Genomic DNA, 20,408 nt, shown 5'->3' on the forward strand with positions numbered 1-20,408 from the left:
TACTAAAGCTGGCCAGGTCATTAGTCTGAAAACTTTGAAGACAGCACTTCAGTTAGAAAGACTAGAACTGAAAAATATCTAATTAAATGAGCACAATTATACAGCAGGAGCTAGTACTGCGATGATTTGGGAAATGTCTTTTCTAAGAGGATTTAGAAACATTCCTGCAGAAAAAAATTAAATTTTTATGATCTCGGTCTCATAGTTTGAATTAAAAATGTTATTTATTAGCTATCTATGGAGAGTGGGACTATTTTCAATAATCAAGCACTACCAGGTTATCAAAATCTCTGAAAATGTCATAACTATCTGGAAAATATTTTTTCTATTCAATTAAAGCATCAATTTTAAATGAATTTTAAATTTAATTACTGGAAACAATGCAATTTCAAAATAAAATCTCAAATTAAATTATATAAAATGAAAATAATTTATTTTTTCACTTTCAAAGTAAAAGCATATTTCACCACTACTATTTTTCTTCAATTTCAAAATCAAGGAAACAGCCCACTTTCAGTTGTGATCTACAATGAAAATATGCTTATTTTCTTACACAAATTTTTAGTAAACTACAGTAGAATCCTAAATCTAAGCATTTAATGTTGGCTATTTCTTTCTCATTGTGGAGCATGTAGAGCTGTCATGGGTAAACTGAAATAGAATTAAGTAGATGGACATCTAAAGGAGTCAGAAGTCTGACCTCTAAAGGGTATGACACAGAGAAACAGGAAAGGTGATGAAACTATGCTGCCAGGAGACAGTTACTTCATTCAGTTACTCTAATAACTCCTTGTTCAAGAAGTCTTTTATCAGTAAATTTTGCAGGCATTGCACTGCCTCCTGATCTGGAGAAAATATTTTTCTTAGAGAATTATACCTTCATATTCCCCTGACCATCTGATACCAGGAAATAAAGCTGTTCCTAACGGGCTTTTAAAAGTTAGTACTAAGGCGTTATAGCGGTGTTTCTAAGGAAAGCCTCTTTGTAAAATGCATTCTGCTTTTGAAATATTGGGCTAGAACTTTCAAAGAAAAGAAGTCACTGGGAGCTGAACACTAATTCTCACGTGTTTTAATTACACAGTTCTCCAAAATCTGGCCTAGGAATACTGGCCTGTCTGTATAACCCATCTGATCCCAGGTCATATAGGGAGGTAATTGAAAATCTTTATAAAGAGCCCAGGCACCTATTCTGAGCACATTACTGTCAACCTCCTAGAGCAGTGATGGTAGGAAAACCTGCATCTTCTCTGGAGAATGTCTAATGCTGCATGAGGACCTGTGAGTCCATTTACTTATTTAGGCAGGCATTGGTACTGAGAACACTGGAACTAAGTATAGCCACAGGTAGCCCTTGTGGGTGCACACCTTCCTTAGAAAAATCTGTGCACAATCTGTTTATCTGTAGATAAACTTTTAGATACAAGTCTATTTGGGAAACTGGTATGCTCCTACTTACTAGAGTATAAAAGAGGACCCCTTTTCATTATATTTAGGGAAAGATTTCCGTTCAGAAATTGATAAGAGAACATAAAAAATATGGCAGAGTACATATGAACTTACATTACAGGACTGTTTTCCTCACATTGAGTAATACTATTTCATAATAGAAACCCAAGGACCAATTAATTTATGAGGACCAACTTCAAATGTAATGGTTGACATGCCCTGAAACTGACTGCTAGTTACTCTGAGTTTAACTATGCCCTTAAAGTGGATTCACTTTAGATTGCATAGCTAATCCCTTTTGTTATTGTGAGAGTATCATGAGAGGAGGGAGGAGAAGGAAAGAGGGAGATGGTAATTTACAAAGTGGTTTGAACTTGCAAAAGTCTTTCTAGTCCAAAACATCCTACGGTTTGCTTAATATGACTTTGTCCACATTTAAATACTTAAATTGTCATGTTAAGGTTTTGTGGTTTTGAACACAGATGTTTAGTTTCTTATCCTTTTCTTTGGTATGGCTTTAATGAATGGATTATGATGGTCAGTTTGTAATGCCATGAATGAAAGATTTAGGACCACTAATCTTAAGAACACTGCTTGGCGCCAGTAGACAAACAATGCACTCCCCAACTTGTTATCTCAGCCATACTAAGCTTTCACTTCTTACCTGCTTTCAAAGACTGCCAGTTCACTCAGGTAGTCCAGAAAGTATTAGGCACAATCTCCTCAAGAAAGTGTTTTGTGTTTCCTGATTTTTTGGGAGGGGGTTTATCACTTTATAATATCATTGTCTATGTTACATCAAAGTAGGATTGAAATATTTGAATTTACAAAGATTAAGCTGGTTTGAAAAATAAACTCTTAAGGTTTTAAAATAAAATACAGTACTGCTTTGGTATGAATTTTAAGAATTTCACTTAAATTATTGTATCATGCCTTTGTATTATGCCATAATATTGATTCTTTAGAACCTTCACTGTTCATTTGGAATGAACTCTACCAAAAAGAATTACCATGATGCACAGAAATGATAAAAGGGAGAGATATCAAGGTGAATGTGTGTGGTCAGTTATACATTCCTCAATCTCCTATGTTCATGGACAGAGCATACACCTTGAAACAAATGAATGCCACAATGAACTATGTGCTTTTATCTCATAAGCAACCAGACCCCTACATGAAACCAAGAGATTGAAGGTACAGCAATGCTTCTCAGACCCTTGAAACTTTGTCCATGAAATAATGTCTTCAATTGTTTTATGATAATTCATTGAATAGTCATAAGTTTTAATGAGTTTTCTTGCAGAAGTGTATGTAGATGGGGGAACAATAACATTGTGCTTCTACGTATTTTACCTTGTTCAACTGTAGTTGAATGTGAAGAGGACAGGGTACTTAGAAGTGGGGAAAAATAAGGGGAAAAATAGACTTCTTTGATGGGAACAAATTGCAACAGTATTTGACTAAATATTAAACACTGTAATTTTTCCTTAATATTTATGTGAAAGGTGTTAGCTGAATAATCAATATCTTACAAATCAATTCAATACTTTGACTTACAAAAATTGAATGTTTCCTTCACCAGGGCCTTGTAATGGTTTCTCTGTTGAAATTTGGAAATTACAGGATGTTCAAAAATTGGGTGGTAAAACTGCCATATGATATTTCTGAAAATTCAGAGGGATAAAGAAGAGCAGTTTTACTTCATTATTTCTGTGAAAAATGGCTACAATTAAAATTCTTAAAATGCTTTACAACCCTACTTTCAATAATGACAAAACTTTACTATCTAGAAAACAAGAGATTAAGAAACTCATTTGGAACAATTCTGAAGGTCACATTTTGTATTTTATTCTGTACTTATATTACATTACATTATTCTGAACATAAATTAAATAATTCTGAAAATCACAAGAAAACTGCAGACAAGCTGTTCAAATTAATTTATTTAAATACATAGATCATTATTTTGTGTGGTCAGTCAGACCCAATTTAATTCCCCAGAATTGACAGAAAGGAGGAGATAAGGGTTTGGCAGGATCAATAGTTTATGGTATATATGGATATATCTTAATGAAACTGGTAAGGTGCTGTGCCCTTCTCATTCTCCACCCTTGCAGAACATGTGATCATTTTCTGCATCCTCTTTGCTTCTCACAGTGAGAAGCTGTTTGATTCAAAGCCATCCTATGAACTGCTACTGAGACCTTTTCAGATTTTAAAGTAGAAGCTGAGGTATTTATTTCATAGCAATATCTCTGCCTCTATAACACTTTATCTGTGTACAGAAACAGTCTCAAAGTAAATAATATTGTCATAGATATTTACTAAATTGAAGTAGAAAACAAAAAATCTTTCTAGACATGAAAAAAATCAACAAAAACCCAAATGCCAATACAGAAACAAAATTTGACCCACAGCCCTTAGATAACATGTAATGAATTATATTTGGGATCTCAAAATTATATTTGGATTACTGTAAAATTTAATTAATGTCTAATTTTTTTGTTCAAATCATGTAAAAAACACATAGATAGTGAATCCTGAAATAAGCATAAACAGAGGGTAAATTTAAATTTTTTTTCTAAGAATTATTTTTTAGTAATTGTGTCAAGACAGCCCTGCCTGAGAAGGAGGGGATCAGACTAGATGACCTCAAGAAGTCCTTCTGACCTCAACTGTTCTGTGAATCTTTGAGACTGTGAAATCCTTTGAGCAGTTTTTCTAATAAAGTCAGTTTGATTTTAGAGGCCTGAGCTGATATAATTTCTATTAAAAACAAACATGAACTGCTTGTGACTTCCCTCCTACCCGGTAAAACCTGACCACTTTTGCTTAGACCTCTGCTTAATTGTAACAGTTTAGGTTTGCAGATCTTCCTTTGGAAGTAAATTACAGAAAAACAAACAAAATATTTCTTATTCACCTATTCACCTTGGCAGGTATTACTCTGGCATGCTTAGTTTGTCAAAATTGTCCTTAGAGAAGGTTTTAGATTCAGCACTGCCTTGGGGAGTATGCACATTCAAGCCCAAAGTTGAAAACAGAAGATGACTTTTCAAGGAAAAAATGAACAGTTATTGAAAAAAACTAAATTACGCCCTGCCAAACAAACAAACCTTTAATAAGTATATAAAAATATATATAGACAATCCAATAAAAATTGTCATTTACTGTTTAATTCATCAATATGGCTTTTCCTCTCTTTTTTTTTTTTGTATTTCCATTTTAATGTTTCTTTTTCTCTGTGTTTTATTTTCATACTTTTAAATGCTGCAGGTTTATTGCCCTATGTTGATCAGAGATCTAGTTTTCTGAATAAACTTTCTATAGTTTTTTCTTAATAATTAGATCATGACTCCTGGTCCCTTAACTAAAAAATTGATATCTGTTATTCACCATGAACCAAAGAGAAAGGTAATGTTTCATAGTAGCAGCTGGAACACAAAGGTTTAAAAAAAACCAAGCAAACAAAAATACCACCAAAAAAACCCCCAACAAAACCCAAAACAACAAAAAAACCCCACAAACAAAAAACCAACCAAATAAAAACCCCCAAGCAAACAAACAAAAAAAAAAAACAAACAAACAAAACCACAACTTTTTTTTCCTTAACCAAATTAATATTCTTTTGGAGTAATTAAAATACTTTCCTTTTTGCACTCTTTGTGTAATTTCTTTTATGTTTATTGATAGTTTATGAGCTGAATAATGAAAGTGGAGAGAGATGTTATTAACTAGGAAGTGGAGTGGTGGCAATTTTACAAGTACAGGAATTTTCAGCCCACCTATTGAAATTAAGGTTTACAAATGGAAATGAGGGTAAAGCCCTATAGAGAGCCTGAATCAGGAATTGGTGGCAGATAATTCAGAATGAGAGGCAGGGAAGGTGAAAGAAACAGATGTCAAGTGTTTATATTAAGCCTTATTAAAGGCTACATACCCAAATCACCTTCCCTAGAATTTTACCATTAAAAGATAATGAACCAATATAGGTGTTATTATAAATCTTCTGCAGAAATTATCTGGCTATAATAATAAACTATTAATATTGCAACACTTGCTGAGTAGTATTTAGACACACAAATCCTTAAAAGGATTTCATGAGGAACTAATATAATTTTATTTCATCTGAATAGATGCAAAAAAAAAAAAAAAAAAAACCCTCCAGTATTTACATCAGTATATATACTGGTGATGCTATCTCAGTAACCATGTGCTGTGGTCTCAGTCAGACAGAAATGTTGTGTTTGTGTGGGATGATGGAGGAAAAGGAAACATTTTGGGGACAGAGTGCTGGCTGTTCCAAGGCCATGGTAACATGCACACCAGCAGGGCTGTAAGACAGACAGTTTCTCAGGGCTAGGGCAGATTTCTTGAAATATGTATGTCACATTTTTTGTTCCTGTAGACTGCAGATAGTAGTTTTTTCTCTCATGCAAGTAATGAGAAACTCCTCCTCTTAAAACTGCACTGTACATAAAGAAAATCAGTACCTGGGAATATGTGCTAAGTTGGCTATAATTTTATTAATTATCAGGGTGCTATTCAAAAGTAATATTTCCTGCATATAAAGTCACATCTATCTTGCTTTCCTGAATAACAGCAAGAATATGAGTGAGGGAGAACAACATTTCTGCAACTGACTATTCTGTTTGTCTCATTTCAAGATGATTTGCATTATAAAATGTTCAATTCTTAAGTATTCACCAGTGTGAAGCCTACTTCCAGGTTATGGAAGGCTGCCATGGCAGAGGAATTGCCATACAGGTTTGGACCTAAAGTCTATCTTCAGAGCTGTCTTCAACTGTCAACTTCTTCATAGACAGCATCTGTTGCAAAAGTGTTGAGAATATGTTCTGATTGTATCATTCCAACCTTGGGAGCCAGAAATTATATCCTTGTATCTAATGTCTTTACCAGACTTTTTCAGTCACTTTGTGTATTTTTTTTTTTTTTTTTTGCTTGTGTTTAGCTCCTATTAGCACCCTGTACTGTTCTTGGGTAGGAAACTATCATCCAAGACTCCAGTTCCTTCAGTCAGTTAAAGGAATAAAAGGCATGGAGACCATGAAAATCTTCTCACTGTTTCACTGGCACCTCAGCTCAACATTCCAGCTCCTTAGCAGACAGCCCACATCTTGACATCCAGTTCCAGTTCTGATCTCTCTAGAGGTAACACATTCTCATAGCAAAAGGGTTCACTTCTAACCTTGACTTTAAGATGGGCTGATTAAACAATGGACAACCTACTTTGCATTGCCAGAAGAGATGCTGAAAGTTCCTTTGCTTAATCTAGGAAAGCAAGGGCCTAGCAGACAACATGTCCAGATGCTACAAATATATCAGAAATGTAAGTGTCAGGGTGGGGCATACCACTGGCTCAGCTACACGATGGTGTGATTGAAGAATTAAAATAACATACAGATTAAGCATAATTTCTCTCTTATATGACTGCTAAAGATAAAAAACTCACCATTCAGAAAGGAAATACTTTTTAAGAACCTTTTGGAATATCTATAAAGTTTGCTAGAGGAGACTTCAATTCCATAGCCAGTTAGATCACAACTAGTTCTTAAACTGGTTTGTAAAATCTTTGCAGTAAATTCTCAGCTCCCTGCACCTCATCTGGAAATTAAACTGCCATGTCACTTCATCAAATAGCTCTTCCTTTGCTTTCCTTCACATGTGGTTTGGGCTGGGAAGTCCACCCTGTTCTTGGCCAGAGTCCCGTTGTTGTTTGTGGCATGTTTAGCCAAATTCAGCTGATAAAACATGTCTGTGTATGTAGAAATTATTAAGCATCTTTTTTTAGAGCTTGATGTCAGTCAATCACAAAAACATTTCCTCTTTCTTGAAGCCCAGAGAGGTTTGAAATCCTAAATGAACTAAGGGAATTCCTCCTCCAAAAAGCCAATCAACTGTGATGGTGAACTGGAATGAAAAAACACATGACATAGGTTTAGATATGCAAATAAACAGGTTTTCACACAGCACTTGGCAAGCAACATTGGTGTTTTATTGCATTATCCCAATTTATGGATTTTTCATTTACACGAAAGAATTACAGCCAAGTCCACCTTAATATGCCATAGATGGCTCCCTTCCTGAAGAAAATTCCCATGAAATTTCTGTAAAGAACATTGTCCAATTTTAAATTCATTATCATACTTTTAAACTCATAGTCAAACTTCTGCTCAGACTTGCACCCCACAAAACATATTAAATTTGTGGAAATCTTGGCCCTGTCTCAGGAAGGCATTTCAGAAAGCACATATGACAATCAAAACAGTACTTTCTAACATATGCAATGAATCTCTCATAAAAATAATCTTATTTTACCAGCTTTTGCTGATATTATATGAGTACAATCACTGGTAATAAAAGCAGGATTTGAAGAACAGACAAAAAACCTCCACAAATTACAGTAATATATTTCTGCTCTATTCATAATCTTGTTCACAATCTGCCTTTTCCCTAAAAGTGTACAGGCTTTCAGCTAGTAGAACAAAAGCAAATTTTACAAGTAGAGCTGAAAGGCATTTAATACTACCCAAATTCCTAGAAAGTTATATTCCTCTACCATACAATAGGTATTTATAATCCAGAAGTCACTGAATGCAGCATCCAAAATCTAGCTCCACTCCTAACAGAAATAAAGTTATATACCTGTCAAGCTCAGATAGAAGCCATTTAAAACTTACTCTAGCTGTTGTGTCCCCCTTTTGCTGAGAAGGGAGTAAAAGGATTCAGTCAGTGCAGGAAAATTAAACTATGGTGTGAAAAAAATTATTTGTATATACCCCTGAATTTCTCTCTTCAGACTGAGTTCATAGTTCTGCCAGTTGTATATAGTATAGTATATAAACTGTAGAGCTAAGGGTGGGGAAAGAGGAGAGAAAGACAGAATTGCTTTTTTGGTCTTGAAATAATACAGACATATGTCTAGGGAGTGTATACACTGTACTGTAAAATGCAAAACATTGGAGAAAAGGAGACAAGGGGAGGGATGGAGGAAAAGAGATTCCTTAGAGAGGGGTAGTTATGCTTTGTTCCAGATTAAATACTTTTAAAAATGAAATTATAGTTGCGATTAGTGACTGTATGCTATTCAAGTACATTTAATATTTCATTGCATGAGTATTTTTAAAGTTATTAATTACAGCCTTATTAGTTTTAATGCAGCACAGTTCTAATTGATCACTGATTGACTGATAATAACATTGACTTGTCAGGATACAATTTATGATATATCATAAAAGTAATTTTTTTTGGTAAAACAAAGGGTTTCTATTTCAACACAAGTACAAATTTACCAATAAAATAGATAATAAGTAATTATAACAGCTGGTATGAACTTTTTGAATATGTGCCATTTAATAAAACCAACAAAACATTAAATACTTTTAAAAAAGCTTCATCTGTGTGGAGATATTTTTAATATAAGAACACTATGGCTGTAGCTACTTATAGGAGGCATAGAGCTTCTGTCACTAGAGCAATGAAATTGTTAATTACATGTTTGTTGTTGACTTGAAACATTCTAGCAGAACAGCTTTACTTTCAAGAGATACTTACCTTGTATCTCCTTTATTGTACTTCTTTTTTGCTAATATGTTTCTAATGCAGTGAGTGATTGAAAAGCCTACCAGAATTAAGATTTGCCAAGAAATATCCAAAATCTGGCGTAACTGTTTCCCATAAGTGCAGTAAACATCTAATGGTTTTGTGTGTGTGTGTGTGTGTGTGTGTGTGTTTTTGTATGTGTGTAATTCACATAGACTTTACAACAGTTTTCTGTTTTCCCATTTCCTTTATTCCCCACCAGTAAAAATATATATTTAACCAGCTGATCAGTGGCAGAAAATGCTTCTTTTCCAATATAATGATTTTTTCCATCCGTTTTGTTTTTTATTTTCATACAAAATTGTTAGCTAATTGTGATTTACATTCCTTTCCACAGATTCTTTTTCCTACCTGTTTTGTTCGCGAACTGAAGCACGTATATATTAATTTTCTTCCACTTTCTTTATCTTCAGGGACTTAGCAAAACTAAAATGATAGATTTCAGAGTACACTCTTACCACAAAACTCTTCTGACTGCCTTTGTAACACTACCACATCAGTTTGGTAAAATGGATTTTATACCATATAATGACTTTGACTGCTCTTGGAGAGTTCACTTTCTCAGTAACATTGCAACAAAATCTTACAAAAATATTCCCTTATATTTCCTCTCTTAATGAACATTTATGGTAATGAAGACATTTTACCTGTCATGTCATCAAACTACGTCTATATTCTGACATTATGTCTGAGATTACTGCTTTGCAACTTGGTTCAGAGCATGATTTGTGCTGCGGGTAAAAGGACAGATAGTCACTCTGTTGTCAATAAAGTCTTTTCTGTCACATTAAACTCCATCTGAAGTAACCCAAATATCTTCTGTGTATTTGCTACATAACTCAGGAACTGTTTTTTTACAATCACTTTATGTTTTATGACCTAATTGGCTTATATTCTTGATGGGAAGGCAGGTTTTCAGGAGCTTCATTTTAGAATTGCCTCTGCTTACTCAGCAAATACAGGTTATGAACAGATGGCTTAGTATCTGAAATTTTAAAGTATGTTAGAATCTTGTAATCTCTTCCTTTTTTTTCTTCCTGTTTTTTACCCATTCATCAGGGAAGAAAATTTTCCCTCTGCAGTTTAACTTTTTCTCTCAGTAGTTTAACTTTTTTGTATGCTTTCTTTTTTCATTTGACACAGCAAATATTTAAATGAGCTTTGAAAGAGCTCTCTCATTAGGTATTCTGCAGATAATTACATGGTTTTAGAAGCTCTGCTCACCCTGAGATCCATATTGGTTTACAAAATTTTCTGATAGCTTGGTAGGTAAACAGTATGGGTTTTAAAGTAACTGTTCATGAGAAAGTGCTTTTTTGCTCATGCCTTTTAAAGCTTACTAAAGCTGCAGAGCTCTCCTGCACTGTTCACTGCAGCTCCAGTTACAATTCTAGAGTTATAAAGCTCTAGTCATTATGACATTTTTGCTTTCTAAACCATCCTTGAAGTTTTATTAACATAATGTAAATACTTTAACAGTCTTTAAAGCTACCTCTGCTTTATTTTCTGTGTGTTTATTTTCCCTAGATGTAAAGCTAGTTAAAAATGGAATTGTGACTTGGGAAGATAATTCAGTCTTTATTTCTAAATCCCAGATTTAAATTAATATATTCTTGATAACATCATTTTAAAGGAGGAAGAAGGAAAAACATAGTCTGCATGTGGTACTGATGTTGAAAATATTTTTGCAGAAAAATGAGGGGGAAGGGAGAAAGGGAGGGAAACAGGACTTTAGACCAGGTGTTTTACTTGAGACTGACAACTGTTTTTAAAACACTGCTGACCCTTTAAGCCCGTATCCTAGCATAATATATGTTTATGTGATACATTGCAAATAGAAAAGGAGAAGATTCTCTAAATATTAGACTAAATTGGGAACTAACTTAGACAGAAATATTATAGCGAGATTTACCAAACAATGTCTGAAAAAATTACCATAACTACCACAATGTCATGACAGAATTGGAATAGCTTTATTTAGAGGGACATTTTTTCCATATGGTCTTGAACTGAAGCTTACTGAACTCAATGGAAATGCTCAAATTTTAAATAAAGGCCCACACGAGGTGCCTCTAGCAACATAAAGCATTCTAAATTAATAGCTTTGGGTTTTTATTTTCACTCTGAGCCACAGCTTGCCTTAACTTTCTGTATTTGCTAATATAATTACCAAAGTAGCATGACATGTGGGGATTTGAGAAAACTTTGGATGTTATCTCTGTACTCAATGAGGAAAAATAACATCTATTTGCTTATAATTTGAAATAGAAGTTTGGAGTAAAAATTAAATGTCCATGGAGTGAAAATTATGGTTCTCATTCTACATGAAACAGATTGATTTACAAGAATTTGTTCATGTAGAAAGGCAACCTCAGGGTTAAATCTGACTCCAGTGAACTTAAATTTCAGTGCAGTTATGATGAAGAATGACCATTATTTGAAGAGGGCATTTACAAGAAAGTCTGCTTTGGCAAGGAGATTCTGTGTCATGGAAATGGCTTCACTAACCCTTCCTGGAATGAAGAATGTTGGTTGTGGTTGTGATGATGGCTTTGAAAGAAGCAGAATTTCATGCCTTCTGTGAGAGGACTGCTAATAGAAACAAGCCTAAGAAGAGTACTATCCATTGCAAATACTCCATTAATGCAACTTAATGGAAACATAGGAAATTGTTATGATTTTCTTCCTTCAAAACAATATATATTCAGTCAGTAAAAATTTTACAATACTCAGCAAAATCAACTCCAGTGTTTTTTCCCCAGAACTTTGCTCCTAAAATATGCCATAAACATGCTAGGTCTCTGCCAAGGAAAAAAAAATTCCAGGCATGTGATCAATGCCAAGGAATAGTCATGCAAGTGAGAGAAACAGAATGAACAAAGAATTGTCCTGTGTTTGTTGCATGTTCCCTAGAACAAGAGTTTGCCCACTGTACTGTGCACACCCAACTGATCAAATTACTTATAATTAATAGTAATTAGTGCTTCAGTAATTCATTGCATGTAAAACAAAAAGAAAATTCTATTAATTTAGCCATGTTTCTAACTTTGCAATATTGCACATGTACAAATATACACACACACACATATAAAGTATTTTAAATATGCCATGTATGTTCTTCATAGGTCAACGAAGAATTCTTTTGTGTACATACATGCACAAATAAAAAAAGCTAGCATGATTCTTGTGGCCAAACTTATAATGTTTAAATTTTAGCTGCTAGAGTTCTTAATTTTTGAAGTTTTCAGATCTGTAAGTTTGATGGTGTATAAACATACTTTAGCATTTTTGTTCCTATGTTTAGTTTTTAAGACTATGGATTAAAAGAAGGGCAAGACAGGGGTTACATTATTTCACTCACCATCAGTACAATTTGTGTAGGTGGTCCAAAGGATGAAATGCTGTGCTCATTCTGAGCTGATATATCAAGCCAGCATTCATCTGGTATGAGCATTTTTGTCACCAGCAGTGTAGAAGAGAGAGATCTTGATAGTGCTTTTATCCCAAACCCTGGAAAACAGGACTGTTCGCATCTGGATTAACAGGCAGTACCTCCAGAATAAGTGCCATAACTGCGCAGCTGAACACTTTGTAGCCAGGTAAATTTATGCATGGAAAGCTAAGGTCAGATGAAAATGTACACTTGGATACAGCATAGATACTAAAATGGATTTTTGAACCACAGCATTTATGCATGAATATATTTAAGATGCCAGTCATTGGCAGGAGTGTCAGTCACTTCATTAGCTTCAGAAGCACTCTCACAGGTGTTGAATACACCTCACCTGGTCTCTGCAATGCAGGCCCTTAAATGCAAAAACAACATGCTAAAGTAAGTTTGCCTTGCAGGGCAAACTGACTGAGAAAGGAGACAGTTGTCACTCATTCTGTAACACATCCATCTTACGCAGGTACTGCCATTCACACAACACCTTTAGATCATGCAACAGAAAGCTTGCAGATGCCCAAACCTGGTGAGCAGATCCAGTGATTGGATTGTGTGTAGGAGGTCTGTCTGCCTGAAACACAGAGCCAAGTCCAGACTACTGGCTTCAAATACTTGTTAAAGTGCCCCTCAGTGAGTAAGAAAAATATGGAAAGGCTTGGTTTTCCTCAAGTCAGCACTAAATCAGAGGAAGCAAGTGAGTAAAAGATGCTTCCCAGAAATAAAGCAAGTGTCGAAAAGAAAAACAGCCGCACACAAAAATTCTCAGGCATCACAACTGGCTTCCTCTTTGATTTCTCATTCCATCCCTTTTGGTAATACTTCTGGTGAAGCTTAAGGTTTTCTTTCAATATATTCTAGAGTTCATTTGCTCTGATGTATCACTGCATATTTTCTAGGGTGCATTCTGTCTTTTATAAATGAAATAAATAAAAATATGTAACTGGAAGTCAGCCTGAAAGCTCAGATGTGAATTTCATTCTGAATAGGAGGGCTTGCTCAAGGTTTAGCCCCCCCAGAAGATTCATATCATGACTATGGGATCATGTCTGTGAGAGTGATCTTTGTTTTCTAGCAGTGGGACCACATGCACATTCGTACAGATTCAGGCCATAAGTGAAGCAGAAAGGTGCAAGTATTTCCCCCACTGGCTTGTTCAGCAGTGGAAAAATGGTGAGGGAAAAAGAGACATCAGCCCAGTTCCTCTTCTGCAGTTGTTGCTATTTTTATCCTGTGGAACTCATCTGTCTCAGTGTTCTATATATTTAAATTACTCAAGATTTAATTAAAATTCTCTGACGATCTACTGAGGCATCTGATGGCAAAAAATATTTTAAGATAACCATAGCTTATGTGACTGGATAGTTATGGATTTTAGATAATTATGGTTTGGGGGGGGGGTAAGATATGGAAAATTTTAATGAACTCTGTGAATTTTGGGGTAGAATCATACAAAGAATAAAAAACAGTTTTTCTCCTCTTCATGCAACTAACTCCTTTACAATCAATAGTTAACTAAAGACCTATCCTTTTTCCTTTAAAGACTGACTTTTCAATGTCATTTGATTTTTAAATAAAGAGGTATGTTAATTCCTTAATTGTATATTGCATACAATTACTGTTAAAGTGTAGGCAAATTCAATGTACAATCAATTTTGTTTACAAAAGTTTTTGCAATATTTTCAGACGTACTGTTCTGGGTCGCTCCAAAATTACTAGAAATTCTCAGTTTTGTTGTGCCTTGTCAAAAACAGAAGTATTGGATTTCAGAGTCTTATCAGACATGTTCGCCTCCAGATTTTCATTACACTTACTTACCTAAATATGAAAGTAGGCTTTTCCCCTTTCTTCTCTCAGCTATCTCGTTACCACACCCCTGTCATCATCATGGAGATCTTAACAAAAACGACCTAGAAAAATTTAATAGAATTTTCTTTCTTGTGAAGTAATCCTCCCATTTGTATAACCAGCTGTGATATTCTGTACGACACACAAAGCAATTCTAATAGGCAATTGACAAGATTGTGGCAACAATTGTTGTTGTTGCCACAACATTTTGCGATTTAAAAACAGAGCTAAGCTTTTATTTGAGGAACAAAAAGTTTATTCCATCTGATAAGATACCAAGGGGTCCCTGTTGGTATTTCAGGGATGAGAAATCAGGGAAATGTTATGAAAAGTTCTATTTTTCTTCAGATCATCTGACCCTCTCCATTGCAGTTATGATTTTCATTGTTTAGAATTTTAATTAGAAACCAATAATTTCACAGGAATAGAAATTAATTCCATGCAAAATAATGCTGACCCTGATCTCCTGAAAGTTTAAGTTCAGTTGTTCTGTAAAATTTCATCATAATTTCCATGTTTTTATTGGAATAATCCTGCTTCTCTACTATGTTTCCTGGGATGGACTTTAAAAATAGACTCATGTTCCCATGCAAGGTTGATTCAGTGTGCTAAAGTACCATAAGTACTTTATTTCTGCAACAAAGGCTTTTATCAATGGAGATGTTATCTTTCTCGTAGGGAATTGGAATGTTGTCACTGAATTTAGTGGATATCCTGATAAATTTTATGGGAACTGCAAGGTACTGAATGCCATTTTCCCAAAGAAGCTGAAGAGAACAGAGAGATCATAATACCTCTAGAGATCAGAGCTCAACAGAAAATGTAAAATGTATGCAAAAGAGAAAATTTAGTGGTATAAGGATTCAGTCCTGAAAGTTTTGTTTACATCATTCTTCCTGTTCCTTCAGTGATTCATGGTGATAAACACTGCATGCAGAAATAAATCAGCTGGAACAAGGAATAAAATAATTTTATATGGTCCATTTATTTCTGCAATAATGGATTTTAAAATACTGTAATATATACTGTAAAACTTTTATATGCACTACTGAAGAATGCATGTTTTCTTTCTACTGCATAATTTGTCAAACTTTCTTATTTGTAGTCTGTATCACATATTCTTTGCTACTTTGGGGTGAAGAATACTAAAAACTGAAGTGGGATATAAAAAAGTATATTTTATATTGCTTTCAAAATCTAGCATGCAGCACTTTTTGTAGGGCCCAGTTTTCGTTATAGCAAGTAAGTTATATCAACTTTTATTGATCAGCTAACCTTAAAGTGGGCTTCATTAATAAAACTCCTCTGCACTTATCCAAGTACATATCCAAATGTATTTTAGCCTCTCAGTCCCTCTAGATTTTACGATAATGGGCAAAGTAGAAAGCATTAGATGTATCTTGCCCAAACAATCAATAATCTCCTGCATATGTATAGATTGAGGAAAAATAAATAAATGGAAGCGTTATACGTAAAATATAATACTGGGGATGGAAAAAAAAAAAAGGATCTTTTGGTTTTGATCATGAAACAAGTAACACCCTTTAAAATATCCACTAGTATTTTATTTCTTATTAATGAACTGTTTGCTTCAAATATATTTTATTCTTGATTTTATGAATAATATGGAAAGTTTAATGTTTTGTAGATTTCCACTGTGGCTGTTCTAGTTCATATTCAGGCCTGATCTTCTACTGGAGAAAAAAAAAAAGCTCTCTTGGGATGACAATGATACAAAAAATAAATTCAGCAAAGCAACAGATTTGAAATAAAAATGTAACACCTGTCAGGCAGCTTACTCACAGTATAAAAAAGGATTACCACCAGCAGTGGTGCAGCAAATACTGGTCTTAGCACACATACATTTAAATATCACAACCTGAATACAAGAAAATTTGCTTCACACACTGACTGTTTTGAATTGCTTTAGGATTCAAAATCTAATCCTAGCAAAACAATAGTGTTCAATACAGAGGCAATGAACAGATTTGGTTTAGAAGGCAAACAAGCTAGAGAAGGAGATTTTATAGCTTCTCCTTGGTTTTAGTGTAGAATATAGTCCTAGACAAGGAGAAATACAAAACGTAAGCAGTTATTCAAAATAAACTGTACAATCATTTGTCTCCACATAAACAGATCCCACAGGTTTTCCTGAAACAATTGCTATCTTTCTCAAGGGTACTTAGTCTTCCTTAGAAGGAACAGATTACCAATAAACATTTTAAAAATCAACTGAAGCTCAGTACCTTGTGATCAAGGATCAATTGTGACTTGAGGAGTAGATGGTTTCATTGCTGAGTTAGAGCTCAGGCTCCAGGCATATGGCAACAGATGATCACCATTAGGGGCGTTAATATAAGGTTAATTGTTTGGGTCAGGCCTCTGCTGGCAGGCTACATACAGCTGTGTATACAATTATCAGCTGAACAGGAGCCGACTGAAACAATCTGTACTCTCTGCTCTGACTACCTGTCCTCCCTAGCCCAGAAAGAAAACAAACTGATGAATGATTATTGAATTTGAAAGCACTAAAGCAGAAACCTTTTGGTATTTTTATCCTCAACTGGCAAGTCAAAGAAACACTTTTTTTTGCCTTCTGACAATGTAGTTTTTAATCCATGATAAGGACTCTCAAGGCATCATTGCCAGAACTGTCTCTTTCTGGACTGAAAGTAATAAGTAGTACCACATGGGTTATCTTTTCCTCCTTCTCTCACTGGTGAGTGAGTGGGATAGAAAAGCATCTTCTGAACAGATGGACCTGCTGTTGATCAAATGATCCCTTTGCACTGAGGAGTGATGATATAGGTTTAGCCTTCCCTTATGGAGAGAAAACTGGCTTGTGGAAGAGGACTTAAGGAGTAGTATTAAACTACTAAGTGAATGAATAGCCCCATTAAAGCCCTTATACAGGTAAAAGCAGTCATTCAGCTGATGGCAATATCTAAGAAGAGAGCCCAGATAAGTACCATTCACATCAGGGTTTATACCATTGTTATTATTAATTATTATTATTAGTCATTATCATTAGACATTATAATTATAAATTATTATTATTAGTCATTATTAGCTTTCAGGTGTGTTGATAGAGTTGTTGGCTGTTCCAAACACATTCACAAATTGCTTTTCTTCCCATATCTCTGGAACACTCATGAGGGCATAAATGAACAGAGGAGCAGAATAATCACCTAAAATATCACAAGACCCTCAGCATGACTGGTCCAAAGAAATTCTTATACAGAACATGGTTTCCAAAGGAACCATGGACAGAGAAGACTGCAGTACTCCAGACAAGATTTGTTTGACATCATCCCTGAATGTAAGAAAGATAAATTAAAAGCACAGAAATCACAGTAAAATTTTTCAAAATGGTAGAAAATTAGGAATGTTCTTTGCTACATAGGTAAAAAGTACTCAGCCCCAAGACTAAGAAAAATATTTTACTCCAGCTCAAACAGGATGCAAGCTAAAGAATCATGTTAGAACAACAACAACAACACTAAAAAAAAACCAAAAACCAAAAAAAAAACCACCCCAAAGATAATAAATAACAATGCTTCATTTTCCGGAAAAAAAGTTAAGTTACTTTTGTCAAAGTGAATTCTGGCCTATTTGAATCATGTACACAGAGTGAATGCTACCATTCTGGCAGTAATGAAGATACTTTGAAGGCTACTCACACAGCTTCTGCATTCGAAGTCTATCTTTGTAACATAACAAGAGTTCTTTTGTTCAGGTTATAGGTTATTGCTTTAAGTTTTTTAGAATTTCAGCTAGATAGAATTGTATTTGCTCAGTATGGGATGACAGCTAGATTTTGGTTGTGGACTCAATTTTATTTGTCTCTAGTCAGTCCATTCCAGCACAGGGGAATGGGGGAAAACCTGTGATACTTTATTTTTCTTTTCTTTATTTTCAAATATTTTTGACCCAAACATTATCCTCCTTTTATCCACCTCTTTATAAAATCTTTGATCTCTCCATGGTGTAGACAGAGTATTGACATTTTTTCTCCATGCAAATCTGAGTAGTATTGCTAAACATTTTAGTCACGCTTACATAAAATCTCCCAGAAAGCCTAAACTGAGCCACTTGAGTTCAGGTGATGCCTCTTCCCCTGATCTCTTCCGCCAAACAAAGAAGGGGGAGGGATCCCTTAAAGGAGTAATAGCCACTTTCTTTTAGCCTAACAAGGAAACATACTTATGTTTCCAAAAATATGTTTTAGGCAGTGAAATATGCACTGGCAACTAAGTCTAAGGACAGGGAAGAGTGGGGAGTACTTTTTAAAAAGACCTTGCATATGCACGTACAAACACTGTCTACAATAATGGAAATCGAACATCATCTGGTGAGGACACATTTATTAGCATCTCGATGTAAATGAAACACAATAATGTAATAAAACAAACAGAGATGGAAGAAGAAGAGAGGGACAGTTATAACAATATGAATGTCCAATTACACATCTTGGGCAAGAACTCATTTGTTGTTAGGTGATTTCAACGAACCTGTGAAGACACCATTACTGCCTGACAATTTGCTACATGTACCACAGAAATACAAGTAGTTAAAGAGCTCCAAAAAATCCATCAAATTCTCCAAGGAGCATAATATTGTTCTTCTGTGTAAACAGTCCTCTTATTCCTTAGGTTATGGGCCAGGTTATAACTCTCATTAAGTCAATCATCATCAGCTGGGTTTGACCAGCAAGTAAAAAGGAGAAGGCAATCTGCCATTATGTAGGCATTAGTCTAGAGTGAACTATTATCTTCAACACCCTGTAGCTCAAAACATAACTACTTAGATTGCTCAGATAATAACTGTGGCCAGCCACCCATTTGCAGTTACTATAGCTGCTGCCTTCAGAAGCTAGATAAATATATTAAATCTCTATTAGAGCATTCCATCATAAAGTGCACTCAGCTGCAATACCCTGTCTTTTCTCTTAACACCTCTAAAGAGATACATGAATGCCAGACAGTGCTGTGGCATGGATGGTATTGTCATTTCATTATTTGCAGTTGGACCATAATGGTATGTAATTTATATCCACTACCAAAAAAAAGAATAATACAAATAAAGATAATCAGTAAATGCATAGGAATCACACAGCTTGTAGAACTGCTGTTGAGGGTAATTGTATATTTCATTGCTTTCTAACACCCTGGGATGCTTAATACTGTGTCTTCTGCAGGGTGACCCCACTTTATTTAGTACAACTAATTTCAACTGGACAGAAGCGCAAGGCAATGTTTACCCAGCAATGGAATATATGACATGCACATCTGTAGTACTTCAGGACATTTTTGTCTTGTGTTTTCAGAAATGGATGTATTTTGCTTATCCAAGTGTCTACAAAAGAGTTAATAACTGCTTTTTTTAAGGCAAACTGTTTTTCTTAAGCAGAAGTGAACAGCTATTTTGCATAAAATTGCAGAGATTTATACTTTCAAAAATCAGTTTTGTTTCTGATACCAATGCATAGAAAACCTCTCCTTCTTTGTTCACTCAGATGCTCTTTTGTTAGATAAAATACATATATAATCTCATTTAATTCCCCAAAACCCAACTCAGATATAAATATTTATTTGGCTTCACCCTCATGAAGGTAACTCACTCTAAGTGAAAGTTGTATTTGAAAAGTTCTTTTACAGTGGATTTCTCCTTGCTTAAGGAAATATTTATACTGCAAAATGTGGTGTGAATGTTTTTTTTTTCTCTTGTATGATTTTTGATCTCCCATAAGGAAATAATATAACCAGGTAGATTGTCTTTCATAACTTCCTTCCCAGATGAAAGGAGATAATAGGAAATATAGAAACAGCAAAACCCCAATTCATTCTGTCTGAAGGAATTGTTTTCTCATTGTAAAATTTCCTACCGCTTATTATGCTATTATACACATTATCTTATTTTCTTGAAAGAAATGAAACCAGAGAGGGAGCAATTAATCTGGTTTTAAAGAATCAATATCAAGACTCAAATTATTGGGTGGCTCTGCAATTTACAGCACCATGATATTGAAGTGTTGGGTACTGGA

Source organism: Anomalospiza imberbis, chromosome Z, assembly GCF_031753505.1.
Source record: "Anomalospiza imberbis isolate Cuckoo-Finch-1a 21T00152 chromosome Z, ASM3175350v1, whole genome shotgun sequence".
Classification (NCBI taxonomy): domain Eukaryota; kingdom Metazoa; phylum Chordata; class Aves; order Passeriformes; family Viduidae; genus Anomalospiza; species Anomalospiza imberbis.